This window comes from Nipponia nippon, unplaced genomic scaffold, assembly GCF_047370975.1.
Source record: "Nipponia nippon isolate SJK-2023a ecotype South Korea unplaced genomic scaffold, ASM4737097v1 scaffold_13, whole genome shotgun sequence".
In the NCBI taxonomy this organism is placed as follows: Eukaryota; Metazoa; Chordata; class Aves; order Pelecaniformes; family Threskiornithidae; genus Nipponia; species Nipponia nippon.
Genome location: NW_028262324.1, coordinates 2,970,701 through 2,988,995, shown reverse-complemented (window position 1 = coordinate 2,988,995; position 18,295 = coordinate 2,970,701).

Sequence of the window (18,295 nt, the reverse complement as noted above, 5' to 3'; positions counted from 1 at the left end):
AGAGCCGTGTCCCCGAGCACACAGGCGTACACGCAGACACAGGCACATCCCTTCTCCATGCCACGGGAAAGTCTTCAGCGTCACCTCCAGTCCACAAGAAGCCCCGGAGACAACCACCACATGACTACAAAGCCAGTCTACATCAATCCCGAAAAACAAGTCATAGACATACACAGTGAGACAAGAGACAAACACACACGTATATTTTGGGAAGTCATCAAAAGATAGATAAGACCTTGTCAGACACACTTGTTCCAGAAGGATGTCCCCCAAAGCAGATCTCCTGAAGCCTCTGACCTAAGTGCACAGCCAAGAAGGTCAACCACAGGTGCCCAGTGCTACTCATGCTTCTGCGTTCAGGGGTAGAAATGCCCAGGGAATATTGAGGAGCTATGCCTCGTAGTGAATTCCTACCATGAAATTTTAAGAAAATTATGACGAAAGGACCAAAATATGTAACTCATATATTTGACCATCAAAGCACTGTCAGCCAGCTCTGCACTGTTATTTATGGTTTAGTCATGGGTTTAATTTTTTTGCTTTTTTTATTTGTTCTTGTTATTTCCTTGAGAGAAATAAGAAAGCCCTCTGAGGATCATAATATTTTCTTGTTCCGCTAAGTGAAAATTCTGAAATGACTGTAAAAACAATGCAGAATCAATAGCAGATTATTATCTGCCATGTTTCAGCCACTCTCTGCCTGAGCGACTGTGGCAGCTTTGCCAGACTCTAGATCTAGGACCAAACTGCAGAGAAAAGAGCAATCACTTTCTCACAAAGGCAGGCATATTTTAACTCACTTTTAGCTCTGGACACAATCAGCAGTATTTCAGTCTTATATCAAAATTTAAAGCAGCTCCCTGCACATCACTGCTGGTGAAGATTGTAAAAGCCAGCCGGAGCTCACACCAGCGAGTAAGAGCTAGCTGGAGCTAAGTCGTTGGAGATTACACCGGCTAGTAAAGGTCCCAGGTGCTCTACACACAAGGCTCCTGCAGAAGACTCAGCAATTTGGCTACATTTTTCAAAGAGCCTTTAAGTCCCTCTGCAAAGGCAGCTGGAACAGAGGGAATGAAAATTCATCCCTGCACTTGCAAACATATCCATTGACGGTCATGAAAAGCTGCTGTGTGGGTGAACAAAGACCACGGAGTCAATACACTATCTTTCTAAGAGGCTGGAGTAGATTCTGCAAATGCAGTTGGATTCTTTGGAGACAAGGACAAACTTGGTTAGATAAAGAAGGAGAAAAATCACATTTGTGCTCTAACCATAATGTCCACTCAAGGTCTTCTTGTAGAGCAGCTTCTCTAGACACACGTCCCTTTTGCAGTGTCTCAGAAGCCAGTCAGACAAGTCAAATATAATAAAAAAAATGGATTAGATGCGTTTCATGCAGGTAGGGAGAGATGACACTCCATAAGGGCTATACCTCCCGGTTTTGGTCTCAGGGAAGCTGAGGAGAGATTTGGGTCAGGAAGGACTCTTCAGAAAACAAAAGCATGCAAAAAAACCCTAAAATGAGCCTCTTCAATATCTTCAAATAAAAGAAACTAGATATTTCACAGAATAAAAGGAGAAGGAAGAGGGCTGATATAACGAATAATTAGACAATAAGTCTCATCCTCAGGAAATTAACTTATTCCCAGGTAGATAGCAGCTAGGGACGGATTAATGCTTATGCCCCGGGAGGTACCATGCGGGAGACAAGGCCTGGTTCAGCTCTTCTGCCATGGCATGGAAATGAACCAGGGAAAGTACGTCCTGGAGATTTCTCCTTGCCTCTCCCCTCCTGGGACCTGGCCGGCCACTGGGATCCTGCCAGGGCTTAGCTCTCCTGCACAGGAGGGACGAGGGAGGTGACGATGCTGCCGGAGATCACCGTGTGCCTCTGGAGATTACAGCAGCAGAGTGCAAGCAGTTACTCAGCTTAAACATATACTGCATGCAGCTGGGGTGAGCTTAGCCTTAGCTGGGCTCAGTGGAATTTGCAGGACCGTAAAGCGTGTATCTTGCAAGGATGAGGCAATGCTTCCCGTGGACTAACAGACAGGAAAATCAATGGGGAACAATATTTGCCAGCAGGCATTAAATTTATCTCCTCGAGATTAAGATGAAATTTTTTTATCGTATTTATCTTGCAGCAATGGAGATATATTATTGTCATAACAAAAGCGGAGTCTGGCACTCAGGTATGAATTCACCACTTCAGAGTCGTGTCCTGTTATCCTTCATTGACTTCTTTTATGACAAGTTTAAGTAACATTATTTTAGTCTTTTACCCTGAATACACTCTCTGGCAGAGATTCTTTGAGCGTTTGTGAGTTTTTTTCCCAGCTAATTTCTGAAGGTCAACACAGGAGCACAAGGAAGAGGGTGCCCAATTCACCAGGAAATCTGGCAGCTGCACTTTTTTCTCTGTTAGTCCAGTCAGGAGCTTACAGATTAAGGCCATAGCCCACATAGTCATTTTTGTTAAAAAAAGAAATGGCCATTTATCTACAGCAATTCCTGTTAGAGCTGGCAGGCTTTCCCCTGCTCCGAGGTGGAGGTACCAAAGCACACGGGGAAGCAGGAAAACTCATGATACAAGCAGTAGGGTGAGATTTTCTGTCCTTTCGGGCATCCAAAGCTGCCAGTCGACGTGGCTCCTCGTTAAATTGGTCATGAACATGCTGGGTCCCTATGCTGTTCTGATACCCTCTCATGCTCATGCTTTACCAGAACCTCTCCCCCCTCCAGCAAGACCTCTCAACTCCACACACACAAAGAGCAATTTTTAAACTTTCACAAATTTCACAGATGTGGCACTTACTTACACATTGCTTTGGTAACTCCGCTATGGGTAACTTATGATTTCAGAAAAACAGAACAGACATGTAGCAAAAAGAAAGTAATTTGTGAGAGATACCAGCACTTTCCTCCTTGAAAATAAACTGGAGATGCCAGAAGTACAAGTTCTCCCAGAGCTGCGAAGGAGCCGAAAGCACTGGTGAGAAAAAAGCAGAGAGTGGATGTTAGGTCCCAGCAGACTGACCACCACATTGTGCAGAGCCATTTCTCTGGAGTAGCTCCAGTCCCTCCAGGACTGTTCAGACTGCTCAGAGCTGAGCATCCCCAAAAGCAGTCTCCGGCAGGAAGATCTGTAAGCAGCAAATCACTACTGTATGAAGTGAGAAATATTATAAAAAATTACCGCGAATTTAGTATAACTTAGAGGAAAACCTTTTCCAAGGAGACATTTAACCATTCCTCAGAGAAAATGGAAGGTAAACAGACTGAACAATAAAGTCCCAAACCTGGTGAGACTGTGAAGTCCTTGTTTTTATTGTTACTATCATAGCAGTGCAGTTAAAATAGTTGACTGAAAGAAGGAAAGGGAATTTTTACATTGGGCTCTTGAATGAGCACATCACAGTTGCAGCAGGACACAGAGTCTCAGTGGAAATCCAGATTCTCAAAAAGGCACCAAACAATGCAAGTGATTGTGATTTCCGTGGTGACCAAAGGCAACCTGACCAAGGTAGTTACAGAAAAGCCCAGGACAAAGCAGCCTGTGATGTCCAGGTACAGCTCAGCCTTTCCTCATGGTAGGTAGTCAGGGGCCAACTAGGGACCATCGAGTGTGAACAAGAGCATAAACATTAAAGCAAAAAAAACCACACACAAAAACAAAAAAAACCACAACACCTTTAGATGACCGAGGATGTACTAATTACAGGCTAGCGAGGGGTGCTCATTTCCCAGTCTTTATGGCTCTCACAAACCCTCCAGTCACTCAGCTGATTAGCAGAAAGCTTCTTTCAGAGGATCAGGGCTTCTCACTCCCTCACTCTCCCAATGCGTACACACAGGATCCTCTTTGGTATAATTGATGGACTCAAGTCACTCCAATTAGTATTTCAGCAGCAGGTACTTAACCCTCAGGGCAAAGCTCACTTGTCTCTATTTTGCTTGGTCTTCCTGGCCGTGAATTTAGAGGAAGCTCTTTAGATTAGTGTTTGCTTGCTGAGCCATCAGAGCAGGCAGCTCTGTCCACTCCTCCTTCAAAAGAAAGCTTACTGGGCCAGGCTGGAGAAGCCAGCCCAGCAAAAACCCTGGACCATGGTTGCCGCCTTGCTCCAGTACCAAGGCTGAAATTCTTTCGCTGCTAAAAGGAAATAATAAAAGTCACAAATGCAGGCAGTAATTAAAAACACCTTAATGGCCCTAGCAGCCAGGCTGATATTTAGACAAAAAGTGATTTGTTTGTCCTTTAAGTGCCCAATAATCAACATTGCTATTGCTAATGGCATTTACGGAGACCAGATGAGAAGGTAAAATTATGTTATTATCTTAGGCATAGGTACAACCTAAGGATTTTCTGCCTCACAGCGAAAAAAGAACAAAGAGAAATAAAACGGACAGCCATGAAGCCACGGACTCCTTGTGATCTGGACCACACCCAGGAGAGCATGGAGGGCTTGGCACATTGTGAAAACAGTATAGCCAGTGCTGGAAAAAGTTTAACATCTGCCGAGACTCCTAAGGGCAGTACTGCTAATGGTTCAGTACCATCCTCAAAAAAATCTGCAAGGGAGGTGAAAACCATGTCAAAGAACCTTCCAGGGATTAAGAAACACAGGGATTTCTCTAGAAATAGTAAACAACTGGGTCCTCTCTGGCAAATTGGAAGACAATCAGAACTTGCCGAGGCCTCGATCACATTTGCAGGATTACAGCGATTTTTTGCAGGCAAAGGCTTGTGTTTGGGCGACTCTCTAGCACTCACTTGCCGTCTACATGTTGCAGTCCTAAAATTAATTGTCACTCACTGAGAGCAGGAGCACAGCACCTACTCATGCACGGGATGGCTCTGGGAAAGAGCGGTGGTCAAGCGAGGGAAAAAAAAAAAATCCTCTAGTCGTGCTTCTCCAAAGGCAGCTAACATCCCCACCATCTTGTTTGAAACCTAAGTCTTTTGGCCAAGGTACATGTATCCCTGCCCATCTTTGTCTCTCTTGTGGAGTTAGGTGTAAGTCTTTCTGCTCAAACAACTTCCAGGCTACCTGAAATATTTAAGCATGGACACAAAGTCCAAACTGGTGCTGCATACCTGCAATTAGAGGAGCTGCATAGGTAGCTCAAAAGTCGAGATCAAAGCACCAGCACAAAGCCCAGCTTCATAACCACAGCCTCTGTGCACAGGGCACAAAATCAGCCCTGTTCCTCTATCAGAGGTGCAGGAAAATACAAGTATCTGCAATTTCTACCTTTATATTGGGGCTGATGGCTGGAGACCCTCCCACTCTCCAGCACTAATCACACAAGCCATGGTTGCTGCCACAACGCAGACACATCTTGTGGTAAAGAAAAACTGCCAGCAGGGAACGCGGTGGCAACTGATAAATGCTGCTGCATACTCCTACCCTGCAGCGCTCTACTGCAGAGGTGGGCTGTGTACCCATCACAGTTTTTTCCAGTTATTTGATGGGAAAGTCTTCAAGATTTCCAACTCATATTTTCCAAGACCTTATATGTTGTGTGGATTCCTGACGACATGTAAACACGTAATGGCTGTTCAGTGGCCTACTGTTCATTAGTTGATTGCTCTTGCTCCAAATAAAAGTTAAAACATGTTGACTTTCGACTCCAGGGAAGGAAATTTAATGCTATACCTTGTTTTTTGAAGTTCGGTCAGTCTGAGTGCAGACACAGCCAACATGGCATTTCAGCACCAAGAGTGGATGCTCGTTGGCTGCTTTTATCCAAACCATGTTTAATTATATTTATCCCTTTCCTATTTAAGTAAGAGCTTGATTTTCTTTCCCGCTCAGTAAAATATGGCCTGCCTTTACCAGCTTAAGTCTATCGTAGAAAAATTTTTGCATCCGAATAATAGTTAGTTTTTAAGAATATCACAACACAGCTCAACACAGCTCAACAGCTCTCTTAAATCCTCTCCTGCATCTATTCATGATGCACGTGAAAGCCAGCCTGGCCAGGATATTTAAAACGCAAGTGGAATAAAGGTCAAGGTAAAAAAAGAAAGCCAGTCAGTTACAAAAAAGGCCAATCAGTAACAAAAATATCACCCTGGACAAAAGCTATGGACCAAAAATAAACAATTACTTGCCCAAATAAATGAGAAGCAAGTGCCAGAGTACAAACGGGGCGGGGGGGGGGGGGGGGGGTGCTACATCCACACGTAGCCTCAGCCAAGACGTAACATGACACAGACTGCCCTGAGTCTTGGGGCCAGAAAGGTGCAGCACTCAATACTGGGGTCAGCCTGCTCCGGAGGGTCAGAGGAGATGCCCTCCCGCTCACAGCCTTGCATCGCTGTGCCAGCATCGCGATGTCAGACAGGCTCGAGCTTTTCCAGTGCTCCGGTCATTTCCTAAATCAATTTCATAAGGCATCAAAAGCCATTTCATATGTTAAAATTTAATTCATATGCTAATACACAATTTTTGGCAAGGAAATTTTTTTTTGTCAAATTTATTATTCAGTGCTCTTTGAGGAAGGAAGAGGAGGGTAGCAGGTGAATTTTTGCACTCTGCAGCGTGGATGGCAGAACTGAGGAAGGTAACGCCCTCCCGGTTCCCGAATGTGAAACAGGGCAGGCAAAACACCATTGCCTCCTGCCGAAATACACTCCTGTCTGATACGGACATCCCAGTGCCGTCTATTTATTTCTTTATTGGTTGCATCTCTGGCAGAGACCTTAGAAAATTCTCCTGCAAAGCTTTGAAATTGCAGAACCTAGCCCAGCAAAGCCCCCCCGCCAGGGCTCAGGCTTGGTGCTTGTCTAATGGCTCCAGAGCATGTCCCAAGAAAGCAGGCATGAGAGATTTACTGAGAGGATGGGATTTTTAAAAGATAAATTGAGCAGTAACATATGCAGCTGCATATAACTGGCAGGTGGGGATGGTGACAGTCAAGGATGTCCCTGACCTGAACACGCAACCTGTGTGCAGCACGTCGCTTTAGGCTCACTCAGCTCCTGGAAGCTTTGCATATCAGCAAGAGCACCCACACATCTGCTATGAGCGTGCGATCAGAGCTACCTTCAACCAGACGCAAGGCAGAGGATTCCTTTTACAGCTTGCCCCAGTTTCGCAGCGTGCTATCGCCGTGACCTGCCCTGGCTGGCATATCCCAACCCAGCACCACTCCAAAGGGCTCGCGCGAGCCGAGCGAGTTAATGTGTGGAGGGGCAGCAGAGCAGGGATTGGAGCATATGCTAAACATAAAAACCAGTTTAGCCTTCACCTTTTTTTTTTTACAGACTATTTTCTGCTTGAGGAGGCAGGTGCAATTCCCATCCTTGCACCTTCAACAGCCGACAGGCTGTCGGAGGTGTGATGTCTCCAGCACAGTTACACTGCCTCGGATTTCACATTCCTGACACATTCGATAATTGTGTCAAATGAGCTCACCTCATATTCAAGCCTTCGGCGGTGCACATATTAAATTAAGTGAAAGCTGTTAGCAGTCGAGAAAGGCAGGAGGGGAGAGGTACCAACACGCCGTGCAGCACGGATGGGATGGAGCTCATGGGCTCCCCACCACCGATACCTTGACACATGACCTACCTAAATGAATGGGGGCCAACCCTTTCCCTCCCCCGGCTCAAACCGCCACCTATTATTTACCAACGCTGCTCATGGGAGAGAAAAATGCAAGCTGCGAGAGGCATCGCACTGCCGCGCTCCACCTTCCCCAGGAGCCAGGCAGATCTGCGTCGGTTTCTCCCTATCTCCCCATCTCTCTCTTTTCAATTAACCCTTTTTCTCAAATCGTGCACCTAAATACCCCATCATATTTTTTTTTGGTTCTTATATTTTTAGATTAAAAAGACCCTACGATTTATTCCAATGAAATGCACAAACACTACTAGGCAAAATGAAGCTGTAACTCCCTCAAGCTAAACTCCAAATTCATTTCATAGTCATTAGATAAAAGCTTAAAATCCAGAATATTCATTACCAACCGCGGCTCCAGGAGCAGCCGGGATAGTAACGGAATGGAGCAGATTTGACACAGGGAATGTTGCTACAGAAATTAGCCTGTCATAATATTACAGGGACTAAGTGTTATTGGGTAATAAGGTGTGATGTGTTAATACTAAATTATCTCACCAGTTAAAAAAAAAAGCACTGATGAAACTCACATTTATTAAATACCCTGAATATGATATTTAAAGATCTCAGATATGCCAGTTTAGTTCTGTGTTGGAGACAAAACTGAAAGAGTTATCCAGGAGAGATTTCTTTTAATGGAGAATTACAAAAATAAAACAAAAAAAGAGCCCAATATAAGGACTAAACAAGCTTTAAATTCCTGACTAATCTCTCTGGGAATGTGTCATTAACCCTTTTTTCCACTTTTTTGTTGTATCAAAAAAGGGATAAAATAGAGAATGTTTTCGTAGGAAATAATGCTCCATCCATCCCAAATTCTCTCTCTATAGCAAGAGGAGATTAACTCCGCTGCGCTGTGTGAAACAGGTCTGGTAAAAATAGTTTCTGGCACAAAAAAAAAATAAAAAATAAACACCAAGAACAAAGCTTAAGTGATTTGTCTACGTCACTGGTACCAACGAGATAACAACAGGGCCACCTGGTATCTAGAGTTTGCCTAAAAATTTGATTTGTTGCCACAAGGCAGCAACAAATAACACTGACACCCAAAGCACATTTGTTCAGAAGCAGCGCGGTTACATCCATCACGCATCGTCCGTATTCCTGCGCTCGCCCGTTTAAGCCAACACAGTGAAGACTATAATAAAAGGATGAGAGCTAAAGCACGGCAGAATTAATGGAGGCATTAGGAACCGGAGAGATTTACGACGCAGGCACGGAGCAGACAGATGCGGGGAGGGAAAGGCAGCAATAAGCCTGGAAGGTGCTCCGGCGAGCGCAGCCTCGGTGGCACGCTTTAACCCACAGAAACCATATATACATCGTCCAATAGTTGCTGACGGGTCTGCGGGGGAACCCTCTGCCCTGCAGATCATGCACACAGCTACCATGGGTGCGCAGCAGCAACAGCCTTGAAGGAGGAATTTGGGTGAATTCTAGGTCGGAAATTAAAAGAGTTTTTCTAATCTCTTGGAAAAACAGAGCAAGAAATATAATTAGCTTTAAAATGCTGCTAAGTTCATAGAAATAAAGAACGAGCCGCTAGTTTCAGGTGGGAGAGATGGAAGCTCCACTGGCGAGGTCTCCCGGCCCCAGGTCCCATCTTCCCACAGGCACTTCCCTGAATCTCTTGCTAACAGTGAGTTGTCGTCCACCAGGGCAGCCGAGGGCTCACTGGGAAGAGGTCTAAAAAGGGAGTTTATTGTCCTAGGACACCTAGATCTCTAAAGGATCTGCTAGGAAGGGTTCTGTACACTCCTAAATAACCACTTTGCTATTTTCTCAAATCCCATATGTTTTTCTTTTTTCCCTTAAGAAAAACACCCAGCGTTTTTTTCAGCCAATGCTCGAAGACCTCAACACGCTGGAGGTCACACCCGTGAGGAGCACAGGGAGCAGCACCTTGCTTGCTAAGAGCAGCGGTGGGCAGACAGACAGCAGCTCGCTCCCTGCCCAACATAAGCTCTTTTCACCAGTGCAGGTGCCCAGACGAACTTGGTTTCCAGATGGGGTGTCCAAATTATTGCATCTACTTAAATTCCTGAACGTTTAAGTATTTTTGTCCTCCTGTCAGCACTACCTGGTCTCTCTGTCCCAAAATTTTGCCCTCTGTTTTTTAATCGTTCGCCATTTTACATACCTCACAACTTGAGAGATAGCACAAGGGGCACATTCTGCCCATGACCAGGCCAACAAAATTATTCAAATCTTCTAAAATCCAGCTACATTACATCTCACTTCTTTTTGCTCTGATGCAATCGGCGCAGCTCCAGCTTCATGTGAAGGACAGGAGCTGGAGAAATGAACTCGCAGTGCTCCTGTAATGACTTCTGACCCGCAGATTATGCCATCCTGAGCTGGCTGAGAGCTGTCGTGAAACTGCTAGGAAAAAGAAAATAATTTTTCTCCCTTGTTAAAGCTAATTTTACAGCAGTGGTGTGTTTCTGTTCTCTGTAGAAAGGAATACACTTTTTTAAAATGTTCTTGCTATGAAATCTGTTGTGACCTGTGAGCAGTATAAAAATGCAACTCGGAGATGCTGAACAAGGCTATATATCCATTGGGGGATTTGGAAGCGAACACAGTGTCAGCACTTAACAAATAATAAATAACCATCATTAATTATTGATCACAGCCCCAGCTAACCAATTTTCACCCCTGTGGGTACCATGATATAAAAAGACCCCTTTTATACAGGCTAGTAAAGGCCTTGCAGCATGCTTTCTCGCCCGGCGTTTAGCTCTCCGCCTCGCCAACCCGGGAGCCTGCCGGCTGCTGAGCGGTGATTCGGGAAGGGGGTGAGAGCTGATGCAGCCAGGCAGAGGCACCTCTTGCTCTCGGCACATCCGCAGCAGCGGGTCCTGCGGCACTTGGGAAGCTTTGCCGCCGCCTGGCCTTATTTCACAATCAATTTGTGAAAGTGTAATACGACATAGCTCTATCTCGCTGTTCTGAGAGCAGAAGACTGCCTGCTGCCTTTACGGGGACGTTAAATCATGTTATAAAATGCAAGCCCTTATCAACATCGACGTCCCTTGATGAAGATATATACCTCAGTAGACAGCTAACCCAGTTTGCTTATTTACTATTCACGATAAATGCTCTGGATTGAATTTCCTCATCTTTATCTTTCTGTGGCCAGAGAATTTGTTTTCTCTGTGTGAAGGCACTAATCCTTGCTCCCGCATCCCCAGGGGACGTGTAGAAATGCAAAAATCTGCCCAATATTTGGGCAGGTTGGCGAGCATGCTTCTTCTGCTCTTTTACTGATCCCTTGGCTGTGCACAATTATGAGCAAACCACAGATCAGTGGCCGCTTCCAACGGATATTTGAGGGCACTTCTCACACCTTGCCCTGCAAGACACTAAACAGCTGTCAGCTTCTCAGGGGAGTAGAGGGACTACTCAGAGGACATTCACCACTTGCGAAGAAAACAACAACAAAAAAAGAATCTCTTTTTTCCTCCCAGAAAGTCATACCCACATGTTTTTCTCCAGTGAGCAGAAAAGCCTTGCAAAGAAGTCAGAGCAGGAAGTCAGGAGAGCAAACAGCGTCCCACCAGTAACAAAATGGGGACCTGAACTCCACATTCCTGCAATAGGACATGCAGCAAGCCCACCAACTTTTTAGCAAAAAAAGAATAAAAGGAAGAAAGATTTGCTGAAGGAAGAATTAAATACATAATGCAAGCCCTAAATGCAACATTTCTGGAAACTTTGAGAACTGCAAATAGCAGATAGTGCGAATTTTTTACCCACTTTCTTATTTCCCAGTAGATGGCCCTATCTCCCAGACAATTTATGAGCCCTCTTCCAAACCCAACATCTATCTTTCTTTCAATGATATTACGCCTCTTCCCAAAAATCTCCTTGAAGCTGTGCATTTTAGTGATTCTTTCTTGCTGGAATGCCAATTCCAGCAGATAAGAACACATCAATGACAAATTTCCAAAGCGCATGGGATGGGTTTCAAAATCAGGAGACTTTCACGAGCCTTCCTGTTCAGGACACAACACTGACCACGACCATGGCAAGAGGTTTAAATTTGCTTTTTTCTGAGGGTGCTGGGAAAGCTGCTTCAGGGGCACATGCCAGCAAGTCAGCGCGAGACAGTGACACCACCTTCTCTGAGAAATCAGGATGGCAAGGAGAGCAGTCCCTGGGAGAAGACCTGCCTCCTGCATTAGACAAGTTTCTCTGCTAAATTGTACTCCTTCCTGGTCAGGCAAAAAGCAATTGATTATTTGTCCTGGAAAGGAACGAATTAATTATCCCCATCCCTCACTGCTTGGGGAATAGCCTTAATTTCGCCGACTTGTCCTTGAAATAAAGCTTAAATAATGCTACAGTTTCCTTTATGCATTTTATGGCAGAATATAAAGAAATACAAAAAAAATACATAATCATATAGAGACAAATGCATATACAATAACCTCCTTCAAGCTGCCCAGCAAGTATAGCAGGCAATCACACCACTCTTCAAATAGCTAGACATGAAAATTGTGGAAGAGATCATTAACTATTCTTTACCCTCCGCAGTATCCCAGAATGAATTTTTTTTTTTTGAGAGATACTCCATTGCAACACTCTGGCCCTGAGCAGCCCCATTCCTGTTCTTATTATTCACAAGGTCACGCAGAAGTCTACTGAAAATGCTTTGATTATATCCTAGAAGGGAGTATTAGCAGCCTTTCAGCCTGGGTGACCATGAGGGCTTTGTCTTCCGTCAGATAAGCAATCCCTCCTGGCTGGAGGTAGCCAGCAAGGTACCGACACGCTTCCACTGCATGGGGGGACCCTGGCCTACGTACCGGGCTCTGGCTTTGCAGAAATGATTCTCCTTTCTGATGGGCTATGGCAGCTGAAGTCCCTGCAGCACTGCATATGTCTGGATCTCTTTATAAAGTCTTCCCCAGTGTCTAACCCCACGGTGGAAAAAGCACATCGCGGTCCCTGCAGGGGAGGAGGAGAGCATTAGGGGCACAGGTCCGCCGGAGGAGATGGGATGGGTCTGCTCAGAGACCATGCACTGTTTGCAATCCCTGTTCCCAGACAAGCTGGATCATTTCCTCCAAGGCAAATCAAACAGGAACAGGATTTTCCCCTCTCCTCAGCTCATGCCTTTAGTCTGTTGTGCATCCCCGTGCTCCACAGATCTCACATTGCTCCAGGGTTTAAGGCAGATTCTTGTTGCCTCAGTCAAGGGATGCGGAAATAAGAATAGAATAGGATTTAGACAGCAAAGCTGCTAATAGGGATAACTGAGCGCAGAAGACCCTGCCCGAGTGCACAGCGTGCTGCTGCCTTCCCATGCACGGGATTTTCGCATCGGCACAGAAAGGACGTGGGGAAAGAAGAGGGCATCTAGTAGAACATTTCCCCAGCCCACGGGCCAGCATCCTCCTGCCCCCGTGTCCGTGCTCAGCTCACTCTCATGGGACGGCCGGCCATTGAACCCTGGCTTCCGCAGGCGAGCATGCTGGACCCTGGAATGAACAGGCTCTTTTCTCTCAATGGCATCGATTATTTCTGTAATGAGTACCTCATTGCCAAAACTGAATATCCATTATCACAAGATTCCAAAAAAAAATAACCCGGGGGAGAAAGCTATAATTCAGAAGGTGTTCTGTTCCCGAAAGATGCATGTTGGGTCAATGCCATCTAGAGGCAGCAAAGACAGCGTGTCACGGCATGACAGGGAGGGAGACCCAAGAGGTGGTCCTGCATATTGCCCCAGCGATGCAGAGCCACCGGCCCCGCTGGCTTCTGCTGGACATATTGATGGGGAGCCATTACTCAACCTGGAAGCCCTGAAGAGCAGAAAGCACCGCATCCCGCATCCCTGGCCCGTACAGTGTGCCAGCGAGGGAAGCCACAGCCCTGAACCACCAAGAGCGGGATCAAGGCATAGCCGAATGCTCTCCCCGCTCACAAGCAGCCTGCCTATTAATACGCATGCAGGTGTATTAATAGAGATGGGTAAACACAGGCGCAGGCCAGAGGAATATTTCAGCGTTTCATTTTCATCCCAAATTAGACAGAAACGGCCAAAGAGGAACATGAGGAAATGAGAGAGAAGAAAATAGCAAATCTTTTTTTCATGGGTGAGGTCCACGCTGGGGGCCTATCTGCCTATGCCACTCTGTCGCATTGGCACCCCCGGCTCCTGCGTCATGCTCACGTACACATTTATGGCCGGTATACTTATTTATTTGTGACAAATCTACGCATGCAACCAAAGTGGCTCCCCCAGCCTGGCAATTCCCCCGAGATGGCTGCCAGCAACCCCCAGGGTTTCTAGCTGGACTGCATCTAAGGCGGGGACAAAGCTTGCACCAAACACAGCTGCAGCTGCTCTAAAACTGGGGACAAAAGCCTGTGCTGTCATCAAGCACAAAGGAGCCTCCAGCTTGCTCCTGTGCTTCCTGCCTCCATCCGCCCAGGAGCAGCGAGGGTCTCCAGAAGCATCTCCAGAGCACAAACAATTCCATTCAGTTTTGTGTATTTCTTTTTTTCAAAAAATACGAATTTATCTTCACCATATTTAAGAGCAAGGAGTCTGCATAATAAAAGAATAAAGTGGCCCTCTATCCTTGGAAACCCTGTCCTATTTTGCAATTATTATAACTTACATATCATCCATTCCTGGTTAAAGAAACAGAGGGAAAAATTTTCAAACACTTTCTAATCTTGCACAGAGCCTGCACGCAGTGTTAGCATTTCCTGACGACACCCAGCGTGGTTGCATGTGGCAAGCTCCACTTTTGCTTTTTTTTTATTAATATTAATTCATATTTCCATTGCTGGCTTGCCCACAACCTGCACTCTGCCATGCTGGGTGCTGGACTAATGAGAACACTGATGCGTGCCTCACCATGGAACATTGCTGTATAAATAAATGGTGTATGGTCATCATGTCTTTTGCTCAGATTTTATGCCTGTGCTCACATTTGGGTTTTTAGGGCCACTGAGAATTGCTGCTGCATTTCTCCCCCTGGGATTTGCACTGAATGGTTTCCCAGGACGGCGCCCCCCCACGGACCGATGCCAATTGGCTCTAGAAATCAGCCAAATATCCCACGATGTTGCCTATCTACAGGTATTATATCAATGAAGAAGCAATGGCTCGGCCCATACAACCCCAAATTATACGATGTAAATCCTAGACGATCCCTCAAGGGAAATGCAGGAACTCTGGTGACTCTGGGGCTGGGAATGCAATCGGAAATCAAGCGCTTTAGGTACGGAGTAATCACCATAGCAGAGTTTTATTAAGCAAATTATTACTGAGAAATTAAATAAAGCAGCAGGAATCAAAGTGGCAATCGATAGCACAGTTCGATCCGAGGCAGCGTAAGCACAGCAAAGCACTGAGGCTGGAGGACACCGCATCGCAGTGGTGCCTGAGTGGGAACTGAGTGGAGATTAAAAAAATAAACACACCCAAAAAACCCAGCTAGACAAGCGCAGGCTGGGATAGAAATGCATCAGGGCTCTTTGCTGTCTTTTAATTGCTTTGTTATATGATGGCCCGATCGCTGCTTTTCCTGCGATACAGCCCCCTTTTCATGGCAGTAACCCTCCTGTGCAGTGCTCTCAGGGCGGAGCCAAAACCCTCTTCCGAGGACAGCACAAATGCAACTGTCCTTCTCATTTACTTACGGGACTGAAGGTGATCAAGTGCCCAATATTTGCTAATGAAGTACAACTGAAGAGAGACACGCCTGTCTGCCCCAGCGGGGATAGAGCATTGCTTGTGCTGACTGCTGGAATTTGTGTGCTTGATTTGCACAGCTTTTTTCGTCATGGGGACAGCAAAAAATTGTGGCGAAGCCCAAGAAAATAAATCTGCGTGCTCAGGAGGGCACATGTGGACGTGGTCACCCTTGCAGTCACTTACCCACTGCCAGCCCAGTGAGCGCTTATCTTTTCTCTTTCTTTTTTTTTCCCCACCTCCTTTGGCAAAGGAGATGAGCAGCGGTGATCTCAAAGGCAAAGGGTCACTATTTGTACCAGGGCTGTGCAAACAGAGGAGAGCACCCTGGCCCCCAACACGCACAGACAGCCCCACGCTGCTTGATGGTTCTGGAATATGTCTGTCACCATTATGTCCCGAATTTCCCACTGCACCAGCCCAGGTGTATTCAGCTTTGGGTTACCATAGTCTTCTAAAGTACCAGATTCTGATAACATCCGTTCTGTCACTGACTCTCTAAATCTCCCCAGTCATGCAGATGGTTCCCCAGGAGCCCAGCACCAATTACGAATAAGTGAAAAGAACTCTAAAATAGAAAAAAAAGGCTAATAATTAGGTCAAATTTTATCTGAGGTATCAGTGGTGCAGGGCTTGAGCTGATCGGATATACAGATTGATGGCGAGAAGAGCCACGACCACCTGAAGTACAAGAGAAAAAAATGCTATGAGGGTTACGGAGGTTTATTCTTCGGGACATAGTCCGAGTGTTGTCTGAGCACATGAAGAATTTCTCTTTATCAAAAGTCACCACTTCTTTCTATCCTTCCCTTGAAGCTGTCGGCACGTTTGGAAGCAACAACATCCCCTGTGGCAGCTGATGCTGTCGCAGTGTTTTGAGCTGCCTGGCTTGTACATCTCATCTTCGTTTTTCCCAAGAATTCCCTGGAGGTTCCTCACTTGAGCAGCTTCTTCTATAGGAGGATGCTCTTTTGTCTCCAGATTTCCAGAAGGTCAAAGCAGGGATATGCTTTTGTGAGGAGCTGCACCTACACCAGCACAGCCGACACACCCATGGGGTCATTGCACACCAGGGCCGGCTCTTCTCATAATGTACTGGAAAGGGGAGCTCCTGAAAAGCAGAGAATGCTGCTTTTAAACAATGTTGCAGAAAGGTTTTTGTCAATCCATTTGCCTCACATCATACGGGAACGAGACAAGGCCCACAAATAAGTTGCAGAAGCCAGAAAACAGAAATAGGTCAAAGAACATTTTTTAAAGTCTTTTTCCTGCCAGCATGGTGCCTGGGATTCATCCCACACTGCGGCCGGGGCACGGGGCAGCTCTGCCCTGCAGCAGCCCCCAGGGAAAACAGCCCAAGGACTCTTCATTCCTTGCACAAAACCACAAAAGCACAAAAGCAAAGCCTGCCATTCCCAAAAACCTGCGAAAAGGGCCGTGAAAACGGTCCCATTTACCACGTTCTGCAGCACTAACTGGTATTTAAAAGCCCTCATGTGTCCGAATTGCACTGCAATGCCTTGGGAGACCAGATCCTAAAGGTGCCGGTTCATCTCCTTATCTCAGCACAATACATCAGATACGAACTTTTTGGCACGCAGAAAAGCTTCACCTCCCAGGTCACATCAGTGCCCATGCAGCTCACAGTGAGCACTGCAGCCTTTAGGGAGGGCACGTGGCAGGGCCACCACTGACAAAGCGTAGCATATAGTGGGACGACTCCTCCGGTGACACTGCGTTGGCCATTTTGCATCCTCACTCAGCATCGTGGGCAGAGCGCAGCCAGGAAACAAAAAAAAGGACCTAACAGCCCATCCAAGTGCAAAGGCAATAAAGGAGGAAGATGAAAAGAGCCGACAGAGTATGGAAAAAGAAACTTTAAAGGTGCTCACTTCATCCCTTTCCTCTTGCTGTACGGTGAATGGGAAAGGACAAAGAGAAAACCCTGGCATCTCTGTGGGGATGCTGTGTGACAGCTCTCGCCATGACACGCGGGCATCAGCATTGTCACTGCACAAAGTTTGCCTCCAGGTAAATAAGCCAGTGATTTTAAGCTCTTCATCATTTTCAAAAAACTGATAAGGTACATCCCTCCCGGCCCCAAGCAAGGCTCCCACTGATCCCCAGAGGAATTTTGCATGAATGCTGCAGCATTATTCTAACAAAATATTTCTGTGGGTTCAAATCTGAGGTTTTTTTCATACACAGCTGTAGCTACAAGTTTTGTGAGTGAGTGGCCCTGATAAAGCCTTCCCGATTTCCCCCCTTAAATATAATTGGTATTTCTCTCCCTGTAATCCAGAGAACTCCTTTTCTCTGCCATTTCGCACCAGCGCTGAGGATTTACTTTTTTCCTTACAAAAGGGAAAAATCACCTTTTCCACCCTGTGCCCCAAATGCTGCTTAAAGACCTGCTTGTAAGGTGCTAAGATGGGCCTAGGCGCCCCAAAGCATAGCCAGCAGACTCAATTCCCACAGCATGGCACCCACCTGCCCTTTTCCCAGTAGGCTGGGAAACACAGCTGGAAAAACAGGAGGAACTACTGACCAACAGAGCCACGCCATGCTGATGGATGTGTGACAGACCTACATGGCTTTGTGAGGCTGAGGGGACAAGTGACAAGCCAGAAAAGAGGGGGAGCTTTGAAGTTTTTTGAAAAAAATTTCTACCTCCTTCAAATCTTTGCTTTCTCTGCTTGTGACCACAAGGTGATACTTTAGCGAGGCTTCAGCAGGTGTACTCCATCTTCTATGGATCGCCACACCGGAAAATTGAGCCTGAAAGGAGGAAAAGAATTTTCTTTGCTGAGATGCTGCTGTGCTATACCACGATCTATGAATGAACTTCGCCCTGAAATTCTAGAACTGGCCTGGAGGATGACACTACAGCCATGCCAGTGCCTCCCGGCTCCCCTTCCTGGGGTAGAAGGGAATAGCTGCTGTCAACATGAGGCTG